Here is a 15,195-nt window from a genome sequence, read left to right on the forward strand (position 1 = left end):
TGTAAACGGTGGTAAGTGGTGAAAGCGTGTGTGACGAAGTACACCCCTGCAGGGTATAAAACTATTCGAATAGCCGCGTCCACGGTAAAGGACTACTTGGTTGCCTATACAGTTCATAGACAAGTTAATGGATACTACTAAAAGACTCAAGATAATTGTGAGTACCGAGGATGGCCCTCTCGTAGGATGACGAGGGAGGATCCCCGGTGGAGTATTGTGTTGGTGAGTAGTGGACTCGTGTGCAAAAACTATTTTACCGGTGGAGTTCCGTAGGATAGCTTAGCCAAGAGTCAAAGCTGGGTTGCTGCATCAACCCCACCGCCTCCTTGAGAATAAGCATATATAGTAGGTTCTGATGTAAGACTTGCTGAGTACCTTCGTACTCATGTTTGCTTATTTATTGTTTTCAGATGACAACACTGCCCCCTCCGATGGGTTTTATGTAGACCTTGACGTCAACGAGTGACTAGCCACCCAGGTGGTGATCCTGGCCATGGAGGGCCCCATGTAGATAGACAGGCTTCGAGAAGCCTTCTTTCTTTCTAGAGTCTGTACTCAGACTAGTTGCTTCGGCGTGTGCTTGTATGTTGGTATGACTTGAGTGTCGGGTCATGTGACCCCTATCTGTATGAACATGTTATGAATGGCTCTCTGGAGCCTTTAAATAAATTACTTGAGTTGTAGAGTTTTGTTGTGATGCCATGTTGTATGTACTCATATCGGGCATATTGTGTGTATGATTGAAATGCTTGGTATGAGTGGGATCCGACAATCTAGTTGTTTATCCTTGGCAGCCTTTCTTATGGGGAAATGTAGTCTAGTGTTCCTCGAGCCATAGTAGTCCGCTACAGCCCGGTTCACCGGAGTCCTGTTAGTCCAGCACTATTGCTCAGGACACTTGACTGGCCGGCATGTGTTTCACCTTGTCCCTATGTCTCTCCCTTCGGGGAAATGTCACACGGTGACTTCCGGAGTCCTGCCTAGCCTGCTATAGCCCGGGGTTCCCCGGAGTCCTGTTAGCCCAGTGCTACAGCCCGGAATCACTCGTTGATGACCGACATGTTCGATGTGATTCATGTATGCCTGTCTCCATAGGTCTGTGCCGCTTTGGGTTCACGACTAGCCATGTCGGCCCGGGTTCTCTGTCATATGGATGCTAGCGACACTATCATATACGTGAGCCAAAAGGCGCAAACGGTCCCGGGCCATGGTAAGGCGACACCCGTGGGATACCGTGCGTGAGGCCGCAAAGTGATATGAGGTGTTACCGGCTAGATCGATGTGACTTGGAATCGGGGTCCTGACACATATAGTCTGGCTATGCTCCATCTTCATCACACAAAATATTCAAATCATGCACAACCCCGATGACAAGCCAAGCAATTGTTTCATACTTTTGATGTTCTCAAACCTTGTCAACTTTCACGCAATACATGAGCGTGAGCCATGGACATATCACTATAGGTGGAAAATAAGGTGGTTGAGGAGAAGAAAAAGAGAAGGAGATAGTCTCACATTAACTAGGTGTATCAACAGGGTTTGGAGATGCCCATCAATAGATATCAATGTGAGTGAGTAGGGATTGCCATGCAACGGATGCACTAGAGCTATAAGTTTATGAAAGCTCAAAAAGAAAATTAAGTGGGTGTGCATGCAACTTGCTTGCTCATGAAGACGTAGGGAAATTTGAGGAAGCCCATCGTTGGAATATACAAGCCAAGTTCTATAATGAAAATTCCCACTAGTATATGAAAGTGACAACATAAGAGACTCTCTATCATGAAGATTATGGTGCTACTTTGAAGCACAAGTAAGGAAAAGGATAGTAACATTGCCCCTTCTCTCTTTTTCTCTCATTCTTTTTGTCTCTTCTTTTTTATTTCTTTTTTATTTCTTTTTATTCCTTTTATTTCCTCACATGGGACAATGTTCTAAAAAAGGAAGATCATCATACTTCTATTTACTTACAACTCAAAAATTACAACTCGATACTAGAACAAGATATGACTCTACATGAATGCCTCCAACGGTGTACCAGGATGTGCAATGAATCAAGAGCGACATGTATAAATAATGATGGATGGTGTCTTTCGCACAAATACGATGTCAACTACATGATCATGCAAAGCAATATGACAATGATGATGCGTGTCATAAAAAACGGAACGGTGGAAAGTTGCATGGCAATATATCTCCGAATGGCTATGGAAATGCCATAACAGGTAGGTATGGTGGCGGTTTTGAGGAAGGTATATGGTGGGTTTATGGTACCGGCGAAAGTTGCACGACACAAGAGAGGCTAGCAATGGTGGAAGGGTGAGAGTGTGTATAATCCATGGACTCAACATTAGTCATAAAGAACTCACACACTTACTGCAAAAATCTATTAGTCATCAAAACAAAGTACTACACGCATGCTCCTAGGGGGATAGATTGGTAGGAAAAGACCATCGCTCGTCCTCGACCGCCACTCATAAGGAAGACAATCAAAAAATATCTCATGCTCCAACTTCGTTACATAACGGTTCACCATACGTGCATGCTACGGGACTCACAAACCTTAACACAAGTATTCCTCAAATTCACAACTACTCACTAGCATGACCCTAATATCACCATCTTCATATCTCAAAACAATCATGACGAATCAAACTTCTCATAGTATTCAATGCACTTTATATGAACATTTTTATTATATCCCTCTTGGATGCCTATCATATTATGACTAAATTTACAACCAAAGCAAATTACCATGTTGTTTTAAAGACTCTCAAAATAATATCAGTGAAGTATGAGAGTTCATTAATTTCTATAAAATAAAACCACCACCGTGCTCTAAAATATATAAGTGAAGCACTAGAACAAAATTGCCTAGCTCAAAAGATATAAGTGAAGCACATACAGTATTCTAATAAATCACGATTCACGCGTGTCTCTCTCAAAAGGTGTGTACAGCAAGTATGATTGTAGCAAACTAAAAAGCAAAGACTCATATCATACAAGATGCTCCAAGCAAAACACATATCATGTGGTGAATAAAAATACAGCCTCAAGCAAAAGTTATCGATAGACGAAGACAAAACAGGGGATGCCTTCCGGGGCATCCCCAAGCTTAGGCTCTTGGTTGTCCTTGAATATTACCTTGGGGTGCCTTGGGCATCCCTGATATGTCTCCAGCGTATCTATAATTTTTGATTGTTCCATGCTGTTATATTATCATTCTTGGATGTTTTATAACCATTTTATAGTCATTTTATATCATTTTTTGGTACTAACCTATTGACATAGTGCCCAGTGCCAGTTGCTGTTTTCTGCATGTTTTTTACAGTGCAGGAAATCAATACCAAACGGAGTCCAAACATAGCAAAAAATTTTGTGGATTTTTTTGGACCAGAAGACATCCAGTGGGCCGGAGAAGCGCCTTGGGAGGGGGGGTGCTCCGAGGGGAGCACAGCCCACCAGGGCGCGCCTGGAGGCCCAGGCGTGCCCTAGTGGGTTTTGCCCACCTCGGGTGCCTCCCGAAACAAATCAATTCCAGCCGCCGCAGAGTCTAGAACCACAAGATCCAATCTAGACACCATCACGGAGGGGTTCACCACTTCCATTGGTGCCTCTCCGATGATGCGTGAGTAGTTCTTTATAGACCTTCAGGTCCGTAGTTAGTAGCTAGATGGATTCCTCTCTCTCGTTTGATTCTCAATACAATGGTCTCTTGGAGATCCATATGATGTAACTCTTTTTGCGGTGTATTTTTTGGGATCGGATGAACTTTGAGTTTATGATCAGATCTATCTTTTTATCCATGAAAGTTATTTGAGTCTTCTTTGATCTCTTATATGCATGATTCCTTATAGCCTTGTATTTCTTCTCCGATATTTGGGTTTTGTTTGGCCAACTTGATCTATTTATCTCGCAATTGGAAGAGGTGCTTTATGATGGGTTCGATCTTACGGTGCTTGATCCTAGTGACAGAAGGGGAACCGACACGTATGTATCGTTGACATTAAGGATAACAAGATGGGGTCTATTTGTACATAAATAGATCTTGTCTACATCATGTCATTGTTCGTATTGCATTACTCCGTGTCCCCATGAACTTAATAGACTAGATGCATGCTGGATAGTGGTCGATGTGTGGAGTAATAGTAGTAGATGCAGGTAGGAGTCAGTCTACCTATCTTGGACGTGATGCCTATATAATGATCATTGCGTGGATATATTCATGATTTGTCAGGAACCCGATTCCAAGTCACATCGATCTAGCCGGTAACACCTCATATCACTTTGTGGCCTCACGCACGGTATCCCACGGGTGATGCCTTACCATGGCCCGGGACCGTTTGCGCCTTTTGGCTCACGTATATGACAGTGTCGCTAGCATCCATATGACAGAGAACCCGGGCCGACATGGCTAGTCGTGAACCCAAAGCGGCACAGACCTATGGAGACAGGCATACATGAATCACATTGAACATGTCGGTCATCAACGAGTGATTCCGGGCTGTAGCACTGGGCTAACAGGACTCCGGGGAACCCCGGGCTGTAGCAGGCTAGGCAGGACTCCGGAAGTCACCGTGTGACATTCCCCCGAAGGGACAGACATAGGGACAAAGTGAAACACATGCCGGCCAGTCAAGTGTCCTGAGCAGTAGTGCTGGGCTAGCAGAACTCCGGTGAACCGGGCTGTAGCGGACTACTATGGCTCGAGGAACACTATACTACATTTCCCCATAAGAAAGGCTGTCAAGGATAAACAACTAGATTGTCGGATCCCACTCATACCAAGCATTTCAATCATACACACAATATGCCTGATATGAGTACATACAACATGGCATCACAACAAAACTCTACAACTCAAGTACTTTATTTAAAGGCTCCAGAGAGCCATACATAACATGTTCATACAGATAGGGGTCACATGACCCGACACTCAAGTCATACAAACATACAAGCACATGCGGAAGCAACTAGTCTGGGTATAGACTCTAGAAAGAAAGAAGGCATCTCGAAGCCTGTCTATCTACATAGGCCCTCCATGGCCAGGGTCACCACTTGGGTGGCTAGTCACTCGTCGACGTCAAGGTCTACATAGAACCCATCGGAGGGGGCAGTGTTGTTGTCTGAAAACAATAAATAAGCAAAACATGAGTACAAAGGTACTCAGCAAGTCTTACATTAGAACCTACTATACATGCTTATTCTCAAGAAGGCGGTGGGGTTGATGCAGGAAGCCATCTTTGACTCTTGGCTAAGCTATCCTATGGAACTTCACCAGTAAAATAGTTTTTGCACACGAGTCCACTACTCACCAACACAATACTCCACCGGGGATCCTCCCTCGTCATCCTACGAGAGGGCCATCCTCGGTACTCACACTTTATCTTGAGTCTTTTAGTAGTATCCATTAACTTGTCTATGAACTGTATATGCAACCAAGTAGTCCTTTACCGCGGATGCGGCTATTCGAATAGTTTTATACCCTGCAGGGGTGTACTTCGTCACACATGTTTCCACCACTTAGCGTCTGCACACGACATGTGCTCGGCAGACTTCAAGCGAAAACCAACGTGGGTGTAGACCACGACCTGACTAACCTCACAAGTCTCTAGTCCAGGTTTATCGCCTATTCAGGTTCCATCCGCAAGGAAATCCGGCTGGGGTGTCCTCAACGGCCCCAAACGATGTGAACAGGGTTCCCGCGACACCAAACGGGTGACTCGGTACACCGTGCCACGGTGTATCTACCGCAACATAGCCCACCCCTAGGGTCAGCGCTACGCACGGTTGCCAACATGTGTCCTACAAACACCAAAAACTAGTTGCAACTCCTGGACAGAGGCGAGAGGGGTCAGTAAGTCGAGCGGGGTCATATTTCAGGGCCCAATGTGTGGTAGTAGCTGAATCTTAAATCGCGCATACAGATCTCAGTGCTTAGGGACGGCCTCAATGAAACAACCCACCATGTACTCCTACATGTCCTCTCATTGATACCTTTACCAAGACATGTTCAACGCATCCCTCACATTACCGGCATAAGCATTTCACTCTAGCCCATCTCCAAGATGAACCAGACCTGACACAACTCTAAGCATAGCAGGCATAGCAAGGTAAGAATCCCATACATGGCTCAATCAACTCCTACACATGCTAGTGGGTTTCATCTAGTTACTGTGGCAATGACAGGTCATGCAGAGGATAAGGTTTCAACTACCGTAGCACACAGCAGTTTGAATCGCGTTGTCTTAATGCAGTAAACAAGAGCAGAAGCGAGAACATGGGTTTGTATCGGAATGATCAATGGTTGCTTGCCTGATGGAGTGGTAGTGGGATACTGCCCTTCAGTTGGATAATCGTGGATATCCTCGGAGGCAGAACCTACCACGAAGAACACATCGTAATACAATCAACACATGACGATATGCAACAATATGATGCATGCTATGACATGGCAATATGAATGTGTCTTGGCCTAATGCAAGTTATATTAGAAAGGAATGAACTCATTTGAATCAAAGGTTCAAATATTAGCTCATTAAACATGGCCTTAATAGTGCTTTTCCTTATTCTTCCTAAACATCAAGGTAACTTGTTTTGTCATGCATGAAACCATTACAGTTGGATAGATTGAATTTTTCTGATAATTTTTCATATATAATTTATCTCATTTGGAGCTATGGTTGAATTTCTATGAATTTTTGAAGTTTGAACTATTTTCTGGAATTTCCTGAATAAGAATAAATCCAGAAAATCAATTACTGCGTCAGCATTGCGTCAGGGTGACGTCAGCAGGTCAAAGGCGCTAGCCCAGGTCAAACCTGACTGGTGGGCCCCTTCTGTCAGCCTCTCAGCTAATTAGCAAAATTAGATTAACACTAATTAGTTGTCAGTGGGGCCTGGGCCCACATGTCAGTGACTGATTTAATTAAAATTAATTAAGACTAATCCTAATTTAGTTAGCCGACCGGCCCCACCTGTCATAGACTCAGGGGGGTCTTCCTGGGCCCACCCAGGGGTCAAACTGGGTCAACTCGCCGGCGGCTCGACGCCGGCGAGGCCCGAGACGGCGAAGGGCTTCGGATTTGGTCCTCCGGTGACCAAATCGACGGCGGAGACATGCTACGCGTAGCTGGGGCTCGTGCGCATCTAGTGGTGCAAGTGGGAGGAGCTGGGGTGGAGCGAGCTCGCCGGAATCGAGCTCGTGGCGGCGGCCGGAGTTCGGGCGAGGTCGGTTTCGAGGCTATGGTGCATGGGAGGAAGAACTGGTGGTGGCTACGGGTCCCTGGTGCTGCGCTGAGCACGGTGAGGCGCTCGGACGCGTGCTTGCACGGCCGTAGCCACGACGGCGGCATGGCCGGCGGCGAGGAGCGCTCGGGCTCGGAGGGGGCGGTGGCTACGAGGCGTAATCGAGCACGGGAACTAGGGGGAAAGGAAGAGGAGCTCACAGCGGAGTCGGAGAGGGGGTCGGTGGGCTCGGGGAGGTCCTGGCGGCGGCGAATTCGACCGGAGATGGCTCAGGTGCCCGAGGTTGAAGACGAGGGCGAAGGCGGCGATGCAGGGCCTCCGGCGATGCGTGGCTCGATGGGGAGGACGAGGGAGTCAAGGCGGAGCTAATGGGCTCGTCGGAGGGGCGAAGGGGTGTCTGTGGTGGCAACTACGGTGATCGGCGGCGAGGTACACGCTCGGCCGTCGCGGGAGAGAGAGAGGGAGACGAGGGGGAGAGTGAGCGAGTGCGAGAGGGAGACGTGGGGGGTCGCGTGGCACTTCAGGGCGTCTCCCGGGCATCGGCGGAAGCAGGAGGTGGCCGGCGTGTGGCCGCGGGTGCCGGCCACGCGCTCCGCGACCTTCTGGCGCGAGGAGGACGACGACTGGCAGCGCCAGCAGGCTGGGCCGAGCCAGGTGGCTGGGCCAGCACAGGTAAGACCCAGGTGGGCTTCTTTCTCCTCTTTTTTTATTTAGTTTCTGTTTTCTATTTAACTGCAACTGTTTAGCTTTAAATAAAATTCTAAAACATTTCCAAAAATGCTGAAAATAAATGTGGCCTCTGTTTAGATTATTTCCAACAGGAAACATTTATTCCCAGAATTATTTGAGCATTTAGATTATTTTATAGCATTTAAATGCCCAAATTCAAATACTTATGATTTAATTCAATGACCTTCTGTTGACCTAGAAAATTGTGCACCAATTTTGCCAGAGGTTCTAACCTAAGACAAAGAGGGTGAACTTTTTAGAAGGGCATTTCAGGTTCATTGAAAATATTTTTAGTAAACCCTAGTTGTTTCCAAGGGGTGTGTGTTGGGGGTTCTGTCTTCCCCAATTCAAATTCAAGAGGAATTTAAACATGATGCACATTCTAATGCTTGAACTAGATAGGGTGTGACATGATTATTTGAAGTTCTATCAATTTCCCAACAGTAATTTGTTTACCCACCGTTTGCTATTTTTCTCTAGAGAAGCAAGTAGTGAAACCTACGGCCCCCGGGTCTCTTCTTTAATATATTTGCCTTTGCGATCTATTTTCCTTTTCTTTTATTTTTAGATATATTAAACCAAAAATATAAAAATACCTTGCTGCACTTTATTTTATTTGGCGTTTGATCTATCAATATTTACAACTCTCTCACGTCCATTTGCCAGTTTCTGGCGCCGTTACCCGAAAGGGATTGACAACCCCTTTAATACGTCGGGTTGTGAGTATTTGTTATTTGTGTGCACGTGCTATTTACGTAGTGTTGGTTGGTTCTCCTATTGGTTCGGTAAACTTGGTCTCATCACTGAGGGAAATACCTATCGTCGCTGTGCTGCATCATCCCTTCCTCTTTGGATAAATACCGACGTAGTCCTAGCAGACATCAAAAGGAATTTCTGGCGCCATTGCCAGGGAGACATCATCAACATCTACCAGGTTCCTAATCACAAATATCATCTCCTTGAAATTTACATTATTTGCCATTTGCCTCTCGTTTTCCTCTCCCCCACTTCACAACTCTTTTTATTCTCGTTTTCCTCTCGTTTTATTTGCCTTCTTTTTATTCGCCTGTTTCTCGTCACATCTCTTGTTTGCTTGTATTGCCATGTGCCTTCTATTTGCTTGCATCTTCGCTTGCTAAAAATCTATTGATATGGATCCTCATCCACTCGCTAATCTTTTTAAAAGATCCAATTATCATGAACCAAGTGCTAGTGAATTGAGTTCGCTAGATTATCTGTATGAAGTTTTGCTTGAAATTTGTGAATCTGAAAATTGTGATGAAGTGTTAAAAGGAGAAATTTATAAAGTGGTTCGCGATAGCTCCTTGAATCAAAAGCATGATTGCAATAATATTATTATAAACTTTGTTAATGTCAATGATATGCAAAATCCCAAGCTTGGGGATGTTTGTTTTGTTATGTCCGCTACTTATTGTAATGATCATGATTGGGGTGATGATGATTCTTATGATATTGATAGTTTGTTTAAGCCTCATGATGAATATGTTTGCAATAATATTGAAAGTGGGTTCGGAAGAGTCTCAACTCTAGGTAAAAATAATTCCACATATTTGGAGAGTATTCAATCTTATGATTTTTTTTAATAAAAGTGGGTTTGTAGAGGTCAAGACTTTATTTGATGATAATCCCACTATTTTGGAAGAGAGTCAACTTTGCATGCATGTGGATCATGAAGAGAATATTTTATATGATAGCTATATTGTTGAATTTGATTATGATCTTACATGTAATTATTATGAGAGAGGAAAATATGGTTGTAGAAATTTTGATGTTACTAGATTACCTCCCGTTATGTTGAGATTGTCTATGTTTTATTTCTCTCCTATGCATATGCTGGATATTTCTTGTCTTGATAATTTGTTTGCCTACAAAATTCCTATGCATAGGAATTATGTTAGACTTAAATGTGTTTGCCACATGTTTTATGATGCTCTCTTTGTGTTTCAATTCTTATCTTTCATGTGAGCATCATTGAAATCGCAAAGCCTATCTTAATGGCTATAAAGAAAGAGCTTGTTGGGAGGCAACCCAATGAATACACTTTATTTTTGTCTTTTGCTTCCTGTTCTTGAGTTTTTGCACAATTATGCTACTGTTATGATTGTGTTTTTTCTGTTTTAATTAGTGTTTGTGCCAAGCAAAGCCTTTAGGATCTTCTTAGGTGATAGTTGTTAGATCTTCCTGAAAAATAAACAGAAACTATCGCGCTCACGAAAACAATTTTAAATTGTAACCAGAGCGTGATAAAATACCAATTATTTTTGCAGAAGATTAATATACAAGTTTACCAGGTTTTCCTAATTTCTCAAGATTTTTGGAGTTTCATAAGTATTCGAAAAATCCAGATTGCTACATACTATTCTGTTTTGACAGATTCTATTTTATTTGCGTTGTGTGCTTGTCTTGATGATTCTATGGTTTTATTTGATGAATTTTTCCCATAGAAAAGTTGTAATACAATAGATATAATGCAGGAATAAAGTATGAATTGGTTTGCTACAGTACTTATAATAGTGATTTGCATTCTTATGCTAACGGATCTCACGAATGTTTGTTGAGTTTTGTGTGATCGAAGTTTTCAAGTTTTGGGTTATCTTACGATGGATGAAGGAATAAGGAGTAAGAAGAGTCTAAGCTTGGGGATGCCCACGGCATCCCAAGCTAGTATCCAAAGAGAAGCAAGCAACTAAGCTTGGGGATGCCCCGAGTGGCATCCCCTCTTTCTTCTAACGACCATCGGTATTTTACTCGAAACTATATTTTTATTCGTCACATACTATGTGTTTTGCTTGGAGCGTCTTGTATGATATGAGTGTTTACTTCTTTGGCTTTCTGTTTTAAGTCTTGATTCCTTGCTGGAAACACCTATTTGAGAGAGCCAAAATTATGCCATGACTTGTTAGAATTGCTCTCTATGCTTCACTTAAATTTTTATGAGCTATGGATTTTCTCTAGTGCTTCACTTACATCTTTTTGAGCATGGTGTGCTTTAGTATTTTTAAGAAATTCTCTCTTTCTTCACTTAGATTTATTTGAGAGTTCGTAAAAATTTCAAGAAATTCTCTCTTGCTTCACTTAAATTAATTTGAGAGAAAGAAATATTATGCTCATAATCTTCACTTATATTTGTTTCAGCTTATCAAAAGAAACACATGAAAGTTAGTCCCAAAGTGATAGATATCCAATAAGGATATAATAAAAATTTTCATGAAGATCATTGGACAAAATAAACTTGATTCTTAGTAATAGTTTTGAGATATGATGATCTGATATGCGAGAGATGTTGATGAGTAATTATTCTTTAGTAAGAATATTGGTGTTAAGGTTTGTGATTCCATATGCAAGCACGAAAGTCAATAGTCATGCAATGAAATTACATCCTACTTGTGGTGCATTATTCGGTGTTAATTATGCTTAATGCTAGCTTATGAGATTATTCGTTTCTTGGTTGGTCGCTTCTTAATCTTTTGCTAGCCTTCATTTTGCACTAAGTATGATCACTACTTGTGCATCCAAAATCCTTTAAACCAGTTTTGCCACATGAGTCCACTGTACCTACCTATATGCGGTATTATTTTGCCATTCTAAGCAAATTTGTATGTGCCATCTCTAATTTTCAAAATAAATTTCTCTTTTGTGTGCTCGTACCGCTCGCGAGGCGGTGAGGGGTGGCTAATATTTTCCATGCTAGATGTGTTATTAACTTGTCATTGCACGAGAGTAAGGCGAAGGTATTAGGGATGCCCAGTCCTGAAATGAAAAATGAATTTAATTTATGTTGTCAAATAATAAATTCCTTGGAAAGTGTTGGTGTGGAAGGCACCCATGGATACGGTTAGCCATGGAAAGCGAAAGTATGGTGGAAAAAGGAATACACTTTATTTTCTGTTTGGAAACCGCCTATGATATATCTAGCATGGAAAGTGTTGGGAGCTCTAAGTCGTTTTCGTTGGTGGGAAAAGTATGCCTCTCAAAATGTTTTTATCTCTCAATTTTTGCTTTGAGCTCTGGCACCTCTACAAATCCCTACTTCCCTATGTGAAGGGCCTTTCTTTTACTTTATGCAATTTTTATTATTAAATTGAGTCTCCATCTTCTCTTATAAAGCACCAACCAGGGGGCACTATGATCGTACTTGAGCTTTGGCTGTAGCTAATATGCGAGTGTGTTTCATGAATGGATCAATGATTGAGCATGACGGGCTAGGGATAACTTTTAGCGTTGATATTTTGAAAGACATGGTTGCTTGTTGGTATGCTTGAGTATTTAAGTTATCATGTCAAAACTAGACTATTGCATTGAACAATATAAAAGTCCAAATGTCCATGCTACAAAGAAAATAATATGAGATGACATGTTAGGCAGCATTCCACATCAAAAATTCCATTTTTATCATTTACCTACTCGAGGACGAGGAGGAATTAAGCTTGGGGATGCTGATACGTCTCCAACGTATCTATAATTTTTGATTGTTCCATGCTGTTATATTATTATTCTTGATGTTTTATAATCATTTTATAGTCATTTTTCGGTACTAACCTATTGACATAGTGCCAAGTGCCAGTTGCTATTTTCTGCATGTTTTTTTTACATTGCACGAAATCAATACCAAACGGAGTCCAAACGCAGCAAAACTTTCTGTGGAGTTTTTTTTTGCATCAGAAGACATCCAGTGGGCCGGAGAAGCACCTGGGTGGGGTGCCCTGAGGGGAGCACAACACACCAGGGCGCGCCTGGAGGCCCAGGCGCGCCCTGGTGAGTTGTGCCCACCTCGGGCGCCTTCCGAACCGACTCTTTTCTCTATAAATACCCCAATATTCTAGAAACCCTAGGGGAGTCGACAAAAATCTATTCCAGCCGCCGTAGAGTCCAGAACCACCAGATCCAATCTAGACACCATCACGGAGGGGTTCACCCCTTCCATTGGTGCCTCTCCGATGATGCGTGAGTAGTTCTTTGTAGACCTTAGGGTCCGTAGTTAGTAGCTAGATGGCTTCCTCTCTCTCGTTTGATTCTTAATACGATGGTCTCTTGGAGATCCATATGATGTAACTCTTTTTGCGGTGTGTTTGTCGGGATCAGATGAACTTTGTGTTTATGATCAGATATATATTTTTATCCATGAAAGTTATTTGAGTCTTCTTTGATCTCTTAGATGCATGATTGCTTATAGCCTCGTATTTCTTCTCCTACATTTGGGTTTTTTGGCCAACTTGATCTATTTATCTTGCAATGGGAAGGGGTGCTTTTTGATGGGTTCGATTTTACGGTGCTTGATCCCAGTGACAGAAGGGAAACCGACACGTATGTATCCTTGCCATTAAGGATAACAAGATGGGGTCTATTTCTACGTAAATAGATCTTGCCTACATCATGTCATCGTTCTTATTTCATTACTCCATTTCCCAATGAACTTAATACTCTAGATGCATGCTGGATAGCGGTCGATGTGTGGAGTAATAGTAGTAGATGCAGGCAGGAGTCGGTCTACTATTCTTGGATGTGATGGCTATATAATGATCATTGCGTGGATATCGTCATGATTATTTGAAGTTCTATCAATTGCCCAACAGTAATTTGTTTACCCACCGTTTGCTATTTTTCTCGAGAGAAGCCACTAGTGAAACCTACGGCCCCCGAGTCTCTTCTTTAATATATTTGCCTTTGCGATCTATTTTCTTTGATTTTATTTTCATATCTATTAACCAAAAATATAAAAATACCTTACTGCACTTTATTTTATTTGGTGTTCGATCTATCAATATTTACAACTCTCTCACGTCCGTTTGCCAATTTTTGGTGCCGTTGCCCGAAAGGGATTGACAACCCCTTTAATACCTTGGGTTGAGAGTATTTGTTATTTGTGTGCAGGTGCTGTTTACGTAGTGTTGCCTGGTTCTCCTACTGGTTCGATAACCTTGGTCCCATTACTGAGGGAAATACCTACCGTCACTGTGCTGCATCATCCCTTCCTCTTTGGGGAAATACTGACGTAGTCCTAGCAGACATTAATCCCCAAGCTTAGTCTCTTGCCACTCCTTATTCCATAGTCCATCAAATCCTTACCCAAAACTTGAAAACTTCGTAACACAAAACTGAACAGAAAATCTCAAAAGCTCTGTTAGTATAAGAAAATAAATCACCACTTTTGGTTCTATTGTGAACTCATACTTCATTTATATAAGTGTAATATCTATTGTATTCCAAATTTTCCAAGGTTCATACCCCCCGATACGAGCCATAGATTCATCAAAATAAGCAAACAACACATAGAAAAACAGAATCTGTCAAAAACAGAACAGTCTGTAGCAATATGGATATTTCAAATACTTCTGTAACTCCATAAATTATGAACAGTTTTTATGACCTAAGAACTTTGTTTATTAATCTTCTGCAAAAAGAATCAACTCAAAAGCACTCATCTTTTAAAGACGAGAATTATATTCCTGAGCGCAAAAGTTACTGTTTTTCAGCAAGATCGAATCAACTATCACTATAAGCTATCCCAAAGGTCTTACTTAGCACAAACATTAATTAAAACACAAAACCACATCTAACTAGAGGCCAGATGAATTATTTATTGCAAAACAGAACCTACAAAGCAAAAGTAAAAAATAAAATTGGGTTGCCTCCCAACAAGCGCTATTGTTTAACACCCTTCGCTAGGCATAAAACACGAATATATCTAGATGTTATCATCTCTGGCATGCAATCCATAAGTAGCTCCCATAATAGATTCATAAGGAAATTTAATTTTCTTTCTTGGGAAGTGTTCCATGCCTTTCCTTAATGGAAATTTAAATCTAATGTTTCCTTCTTTCATATCAATAATTGTACCAATCGTTCTAAGGAAAGGTCTACCAAGAATAATAGGGCATGTAGGATTGCAATCTATATCAAGAACAATGAAATCTACATGCACATAACTCCTATTTACAACAATAAGAACATCATTAATCCTTCCCACAGGTTTCATAATAGTGGAATCCGCAAGATGCAAATTTAAGGAACAATCATTAAATTCACGGAAACCAAGCACATCACAAAGAGTTTTTGGAATCGTGGAAACACTAGCACCTAAATCACACAAAGCATGGCACTCATAATATTTAATCTTAATCTTAATAGTAGGTTCCCACTCATCATAAAGTTTTCTAGGGATAGAAACTTCCAATTCAAGCTTTTCTTCAAAGGATTGCA

The sequence above is a fragment of the Triticum urartu genome, chromosome 6 (genome assembly GCF_003073215.2).
Source record: "Triticum urartu cultivar G1812 chromosome 6, Tu2.1, whole genome shotgun sequence".
NCBI lineage: Eukaryota > Viridiplantae > Streptophyta > Magnoliopsida > Poales > Poaceae > Triticum > Triticum urartu.